The sequence below is a fragment of the Pagrus major genome, chromosome 5 (genome assembly GCF_040436345.1).
Source record: "Pagrus major chromosome 5, Pma_NU_1.0".
Taxonomy (NCBI): domain Eukaryota; kingdom Metazoa; phylum Chordata; class Actinopteri; order Spariformes; family Sparidae; genus Pagrus; species Pagrus major.
The window spans coordinates 28614365-28623426 of record NC_133219.1 but is presented as its reverse complement, the minus strand read 5'-3'; positions in this window follow the sequence as shown (position 1 = coordinate 28623426).

Genomic DNA, 9062 nt, shown 5'->3' with positions numbered 1-9062 from the left:
GCACCAGCCAACTTTCCTCCCCATGCCTTGTGTGTTTCCAGTCCAATGCTGTTGTATACAACTACATTACAAGACATGGCAAATGTAAATAGATAAATACATTGCAAGTATAACTGTATGAACTGATAAGAGAGTTTCTGAATGATATGTTCCAGAAACAGAGCCTGTGTACAACTACTCCACGTGCCTTTAATTGCCCCCCGGGGACAAATAAAGTTTTTTGAATTGAATTGAATTGTCCAGCCTCAGAACTACTGAACAACACAAACAAGACATAAGCTGTGTCTTAAATCCACACAACATGCTCACTGTATACAACATGTACAGTACGACACACCCATCTGTATTATTACTGCCTCTGCCGTAACTTTCAAAGAAATTAACATGCTAAATACTACCGACAAAGTTCTTGTAAACATATTATTTTTAGGTTTTGCTTATGTTCCTCAGTAGTTTCTTTTAGCTGTTAGCAGCTCCTTTGTTTCCGTTACACACTACATTGTGTGAGAACAGTGTTCATCAGCAGCACACTCAGCTGACAGCTTTGAGTATAGATATATTTTGGTCACTTTTTCAGTATGAAACCACTGCAGACTAAAAACCTGCTTTAAATCTCCTGTAGCAGTGTAGAGTCATGGTTTCAGCCTCACTGTGTTCACACATACAGCTGGAGAGTCGTAGGCAGCTGTCTGTGTGCTGCAGCTCTGTGGGTGTACTGCATTGACCATGTGATGGACACACTCTGCTCTGACTCAGCAGTTGTTTTCTCACATATCGACCACACATTAAGAGGGATTGTTCATTTCCTACAGCACTGGTAGGATTGGTGTTTACTTCCTCTCATTTGCTCAGTTTTTGGTCTTTTTGACCTTGTCTGTCTTGTATCCATGCTGGAAGTGATTCCTACTCCACTGGTGGAGCAGAGCAGTTAACATCCCTCCTGTGTCTGCTTGTTCTCACTCCAACATGTCTAATGCAGCAGCTTGGTCAGTCGCCTTACACTTCTTAGTTCGACGCTGCAGTTACTCTCTATTATCATTTCTGGAGGCCCTCCTCTAGTGCAGCGGTATAAAGAGAAGTCCAAGTCTGTGGGTGGGGGTGGGGGTGGGTGGATGGATTGGTCAAAGGTCTTTCCCGCAGGAGATCATGTTTGAGTCTAGAGTTTGTGGCCAAGTGTCAAGGTCGACTTGTTTAAAGGTTTGGAACGTAAATAAGCAAATTCACTTAAAATGGAAGAAGAAAATGTTTGTAACTGTCCCCTCCACTGTCACAAATGCAGCGTTAGCAACATGGCTAGTGCTAGCAGCCTGGCTAGTGCTACCAAAAACAACTGTAAGAATCCCAGTTTGACCTGAAAACAGCTGGTTGTGTTATAAGTAGGAAGGTGTTGATACTCACTGATAAGTAGAACGAATGTCAGTTTTTGAAATGTGTTTTTTTTATGTGTTTTGTTGGTTCTGTAATTCAACATTAATTTTTCCATGAATAACCACCAGTTGCTGGCAGATCGAGCAACACAGTGAAGGTGAAACTTATATAGAACCAGGCTATACTCTGATTTCTACAGGCATCACACGGTGACGTCAGTATTCACAGTATTTACAAAAGTCTATGGTCAGTTCAAATTACCCTACGGAAGTCATGAAAGTGATGTGACTGATCTCTTGTATCGTGGTTATTTTGACTCAAAGCATTATTTTTTCGTTAACTGGACCATACTGCCACATTGCTTCTGTGTTATTGTTAACCTGACCATGGAGCCCTGAAGGCGCAGAATGGTAAATGGACTTGTCTCCAGTCTACTGACCCCTCAAAGTGCTTTACAACACCTGTCACATTCACCCATTCACACACAGTCATACACTGAGGCTGCCATGTAGGGTGCCACCTGCTCATCAGGAGCAGTTTCCATGTCAATCATCTCATATTGTTGACATATCTCAGTCTGGATCCATGTTGTTGCATCCATAACTCCATGTCACCAACTCTAACCTGTTTGATTAACCAAGTCAGCAGAGAAAAAGGTTTGTGTGGAATTCAGAGATGTTGTCACTTAAACCCTATATGTGTGGACCTCACACAGTGTGTTGGTCTTGATCTATGTGTCCTAACATCTGTTGATGGGAGCTGTTCACTTCACCACAGCAGGGCTTTATAATCTGTGGTAAGATGATGGGCGTGATGGAGCCAGGCCGACCCAGCGGGAGGCTGGAAGGTGCTAAAAATGGCAAACTAAGGAGCTTTGTAATCTGAATGATAAAGAATATGAATCTGTGCAGAAAATCTGTGGAGAGATGATCAACACTTCAGCTTACACTGTACTTATAAAATTGTATGATGGATAAACTCTGACCACCAGCTGGACCTTTTTCAAACCAAATCTATATGAATACACGCTGTTGGTTTGTCCTTCATCACATACTATACGAACTGTAGTTAGTATGTAGAATTAAGTACAGCATATAGATCTGTCCATTTCATTTCATGTACCGTAGAGATGACAGGAAATGAGGGAGAGATCCACAGAGATCAGTGGATATTGAACGGGAGAGTTCAGCTGCTGAATCTGTAAAATGTTTGTAAAGGTTAAAGATACAAATGAGGTTCACTACTGATTAACAACATCACAGCCTTCCTCCTCAGCTGGAGTTTGTCCTGTTGTCATAGAAGTAGAGATGATGCTCAGCTGCTCTGAGCTCCTGAAGGACTTTTTTTCTATGTTAGCAACAATGAGATACATAGTTTAACCTTCTTCTTAATAGTAATCGACTAAACTCTTTCTGTGGCTGTGGAGAGGCTTTGTTGAGAACACCACCTCTGCAATGTCTTCAGAGTTCACATGACAGAAAGCCCGGTGGAGCCTCCAGCGGTGGAGTCTGAACGATGCTGTGTTTACCACCCAGGAAGGGTCAAAGGTCATTTATCATTTCAGCATGTAAAATGATCATTTCACAACCTGATGTCCTAAAAGTCAAGTCAGTGTGTGAAAGTGTTAAAGCTTTGCAGTCAGCAAATGTTTCATTCATGTTGGAAAACTTGTGTGCACACAGATACAATTTGCATATGTTTAATAAAGTTTAGCAGCTGTAGAAATATTGTGTGTCATTAACATGTGTGCAGGAATCATTTCAACAGTGATGTGATCTGTGACCAGCCAATCAGCACATTATATTCATTTATTTTTAAAAACTTAATTAAAAATTCACAAACACAAATACATTCACACATTCAGAAAAGTGTGAATGTCATTTATTCTCACATGCACACAAAAGGCTGTGGAATTAATTGTGAGCTCAAATTATTAATGACCCTTATTAACTTCCAATAGTGACAATAGTGAAAACTCTTAAACAAATACATTTCCCCAACATGACATCTGCAGCACTTTCTGTGCAAGAGTGAACATCAGTCATACAGGAGGACATGGTGCATTTTTTAAAGGACGGTGTTCAGCACCAGATAAATCCACATTTGCTGCAGAGAGTATTCTTGGCAGCAGGATGTGAGGTTTACTTGTGACTTCCTGAACTTTATGAAAGTGCCATGATAAATGACTGAACTAGCCCTTTAAAGTGGACAGTGTTTGAAATTGATGCCTTTCCATCACAAGAATTGATTTCTTCAACTTCAACTGAGCACTTTGAGACAAACACACACCAAATGGCTTTGTTTACGTCAATTAACAGAGCCTGTGTGTGTGTGTGTGTGTGTGTGTGTGTGTGTGTGTGTGTGTGTGCATGTATATATGTGAGAGGTTAGCTTCAAAACACCTTCATCCTCTGTCAGCAACCTAAACACCCTGGTGAGTTCACATGGCTGCAGGTCACACATGCACATGCACACATGCACACACACGCACGCACACGCACACACACACACACACACACACACACACACACACACAGCCCTCCCACAGTGTGCAGCACAGCAGCAGGCTGGGTGATTGTCAGAAGTGATCTTCAGAAGCTGCTGGTGGAGAATCACTCTGACATCCTCTTCATCTCTCAGATCACAGACAGCCTCCCCAGAGACACCTGCACTATATCTGGGTTTATTTTTATTGGTCTCATTTTACCTGCTACACTCACGCAGGATTATGTTTACACATTCCCATACAGAATGTCCCGTCACAATCGTCAGGAGGAATCGGGCTGCCGGAGGATCAGGTTGTTCATCTTAAAATGAAAATACCGAGCTGCATTCACTGAGAGTGACATACATCTCCAGACAAGGCGAAGGTGGAGGACACACAGATAGAAACAGATGTGGTTGGTGGAACGCGGACAAAAGCTTCATCCTCTCTCTGTAACACATTGATATGCCAAATGCACCAGCGCTGTATGTATACACACAGGGCTAACAGATGTTATCCATGACAATCAGCTCACAGACCTGTACACAAACCCATCAGAACCCTCAGGATGATTCTTACCTTTCTAATTGGGCCAGTAGCTGCTGCTAGCGATGTGTGTGTGTGTGTGTGTGTGTGTGTGTGTGTGTGTGTGTGTGTGTGTGTGTGTGTGAGAGAGAGAGAGAGAGAGAATGAGAAGTGAGAACATGAAGCAGCAAGAATGCTATGAAATGCAGCATAAGAACACCAGGAGTCGACTGTAGGTCAGCACAGTGTGTAGGAACAACAGCGCTGTGAACATGAGGGTGTTTGGCAGGTATAAAGTTGATCATGTCTTATACTCCTCTCACTGTGAGTGAGTGGCTACGATCGGCATGTTGCTAAAGACTCTCAGTCATCCAGGAAGCTTCTGACTGACTCTAACTTGAGCTCACAGGTGAGTTCTGAGTTTCGGGGTCATTAAGGTCACATGAGTCGGCCATGATGTGAGTTGTGGGGATCAACTGCACCACACTTGGACCCAGTTGACCCCACTTACTCACACATGCATGGGTATTTGTGTATGCAAGATTTCACATGAATTTCACATCAAGTAAACAGGTTCACATAGAGTGCACGTGGGCACATAGGCGGGCTGAAGGCCGGGCTCATCAAGGGAGAAGCAGCACACCTGTACCTCCTGACTCACCTGTATTTAAGGTGGCTACAGACCATACACTGCTGCTCTCTCCTTCAACGTCCAGACCGTAAAGACGTTCCAGCACTCCACATGGATATTACTGGCTGATTCTTACCTTTACACACTTGTCTTGACACACTCACCCGTACACTCCTGACACTCCTGATACTCCTGATACTCCTGATACTCCTGATACTACTGATGCTCCTGATACTACTGATACTCCTGATACTACTGATACTACTGATGCTCCTGATACTACTGATACTCCTGATACTCCTGATACTACTGATGCTCCTGATACTCCTGACACTCCTGATACTCCTGATACTACTGATACTCCTGATACTACTGATGCTCCTGATACTACTGATACTCCTGATACTACTGATACTCCTGATACTCCTGATACTACTGATACTCCTGATACTACTGATGCTCCTGATACTACTGATACTCCTGATACTCCTGATACTACTGATGCTCCTGATACTACTGATACTCCTGATACTCCTGATACTACTGATGCTCCTGATACTACTGATACTCCTGATACTACTGATGCTCCTGATACTCCTGACACTCCTGATACTCCTGATACTACTGATACTCCTGATACTACTGATGCTCCTGATACTCCTGACACTCCTGATACTCCTGATACTCCTGACACTCCTGATACTCCTGATACTACTGATACTCCTGATACTACTGATACTACTGATACTACTGATTTCCACATTTTGTTATTTGTTTTTTGGCCAAATTTAAAGCCCTTTAAGGTGATGTTTGTGTGAGCTTCCCCTTTTCTCACATAACTTGTATAAAACCACCAGTGTACTGGATACCGTGTATCATCTAACTGGCTGCAGTTAGTCTCAGAGTTTGTGTTCAGTCCCTTCGGACACTTGGGTTGCTTGGAGCCTGGTGTAGTTAGCCACCGTTACTTTAGCAACAAGTAAAGCCATCTGTTCATCAGGAAACAGCGTAAATCACAGAGGCTTCGGACAAAGAAGCCAGACGACAACCCGAAAACCTCAAATCCATTAAAAAATGATGCAGTTTCACCCAAATCAGTAAATAAAGTTAATGATGTTACAAGATGGAGGATTTTTGATGGGTTTCGCTTTCAGTCCCATGGGTTTTTCATGTGATATCATAGCTTTCACACAGGAAGTCACATTGGTTTGTATTCCTGTAGTTCACACACGCGTAATCTGAATTTAATATGAGCTTCACATATTATACAATGAAAATGTCCAAAAACCACAATTCCCATGTGCACACGGGAACACATGTTTCACTTTTGTAAGCACGTGTTTATACATATTTAACACCTGACTTTTACATGTTAAAATTCCCACATTGACATGTAATCTGTGACCACATGTGTTTTATGTTCACCAAAGAGTCAGTATTACATTTCATTAAAAAAAAACTATCTTGGTCAAAATATTTCACTCTGAACTTCAAATGTCAACCTCATTATAACACTAGATGAAAGTCAGAGGACCACCAGCATCATTATGATTTCTTCTCTGGACATCATAAAAGTTTGTTCAAAAAGTCCATTTAGTGTTTTCATATATTTCACAGGATAAAACTTTGACATGCTGCTGGAGGCAAAGTGAAGTGGTCAGGAACATCTGCACCCAATGTCATGCTAATCAATATAATAGCTGTTTCGAGCAAAGTGGATGTGCAACTCACAAAATGATGTCACACAGATCCTTGCTACTATGAAGACGCAAAGGATGAAGATACATTTGGCTTTACATCCTGTTGGCAGCCTTATGTTCACTACATCAGTACAAATGTAAAAACATTTTTCATCTTCATAGAGCTTTACTAATAGTCGGGCTCAAATGTTTAAATTTGTCCCGGTGGTGCTGCTCGAGTAATGCTTATGTGGTCATTAAAATTAATGGGTCCATCCTCCTGAGAGCAAATGTGCTCAGTTAATTCATGACAGTATTCCTCGTGGACTCAGTAACAGTTTGTAAGCAGAGCTGTGCTGATGAAAAAGTCAGGGATTCAACAAAACCATCCAGCCGTGCGTCTCTGAGACGGCCTGTCACAGATCACAGTGCTGGTCAGAGGGGACATCCTGACCCGTCGTCACATGTGGAGTGGTGTCTGTGAGTAACAGCTCCGAGGGGAGGAGAGCACAGAGCTCACCACGAGGACAGGCTGGAAATCCCAGATGGGGAGCGCTCAGGCAGCACAGGCCGGATTATAACTCTGAACATCAAATTGTCTTATGTAACACATTGTAGCGCCGACCACAGCCACCAGCAGCTGTTACGCAATCCACTGTTGACCTGGCAAGGAAGAGACATGCCTGCACACACACACATACACACACCACAACACACACACACACACACACACCACACAGGCATGCACACAGCACACACACACACGCACATACACCACATAGGCACGCACACAGCACAGACACACACACACACACACACACACACACACACACACACACACACACACACACACACACACACACAGCACACACACACACACACAGCACACACAAACATATACAGAAAGAGAAACACAGTTGAACAGGTGGCACACAGGTCTTTTATGTAGTGATTACTTTATCTGTACATTATATTGCTGCATGTCATTCAAAACAATGGCAGCAACAGCTGTTTGTTTACATATAGAACTATTAAAAACTTGCACAGTGATGTTTGTGCACAGTGTGACACTAGAAGGCTGTTTTCACATTCATATTCACATATATGTAATGTTTTACATTCATGTTTATTGTTTTACTCATGATCTTCATTGATTTATGTAAATATATACTTAAACTGAGAAGTTGTGCAACGCTCCAAAAACACCTGTCTGGGACATTAGAGGTGAGGTTCAATACTTTGTGTATGAATATATGAATGTATGAACGTATAAACGTATGATGTATGATGTATGAATGTATGAACGTATAAACGTATGATGTATGATGTATGAACGTATGAATGTATGAACGTATGAATGTATGAACGTATGAACGTATAAACGTATGATGTATGATGTATGAATGTATGAACGTATGAACGTATGATGTATGAACATATAAACGTATGAATGTATGATGTATGAACGTATGACTGTATGATGTATGAATGTATGATGTATGAACGTATGACTGTATGATGTATGAATGTATGAACGTATGAACATATGAATGTATGATGTATGAACATATGAACGAATGAATGTATGAATGTATGATGTATGAACATATGAATGTATGAACGTGTGAACGTATGATGTATGATGTATGAATGTATGATGTATGAATGTATGATGTATGATGTATGCATGTATGATGTATGAATGTATGAACGTATGATGTATGAACGTATGAATGTATAATGTATGATGTATGAATGTATGATGTATGAATGTATGATGTATGAATTTATGACGTATGATATATGAATGTATGATGTATGATGTATGAACGTATGATGTATGAATGTATGATGTATGAATGTATGAATGTATGATGTATGCATGTATGATGTATGAATGTATGATGTATGAATTTATGATGTATGATGTATGAATGTATGATGTATGAATGTATGAACATATGATGTATGCATGTATGCATGTATGCATGTATGATGTATGAATGTATGAACGTATGATGTATGATGTATGAATGTATGATGTGTGATGTATGCATGTATGCATGTATGATGTATGAATGTATGATGTATGAATGTATGATGTATGATTTATGAATGTATGATGTATGAATGTATGAACGTATGAATGTATGCATGTATGATGTATGAATGTATGATGTATGAATGTATGAACGTATGATGTATGAATGTATGAATGTATGAACGTATGATGTATGCATGTATGATGTATGCATGTATGATGTATGAATGTATGATGTATGATGTATGAATGTATGATGTATGAATGTATGAATGTATGATGTATGATGTATGCATGTATGATGTATGAATGTATGATGTATGAATGTATGAA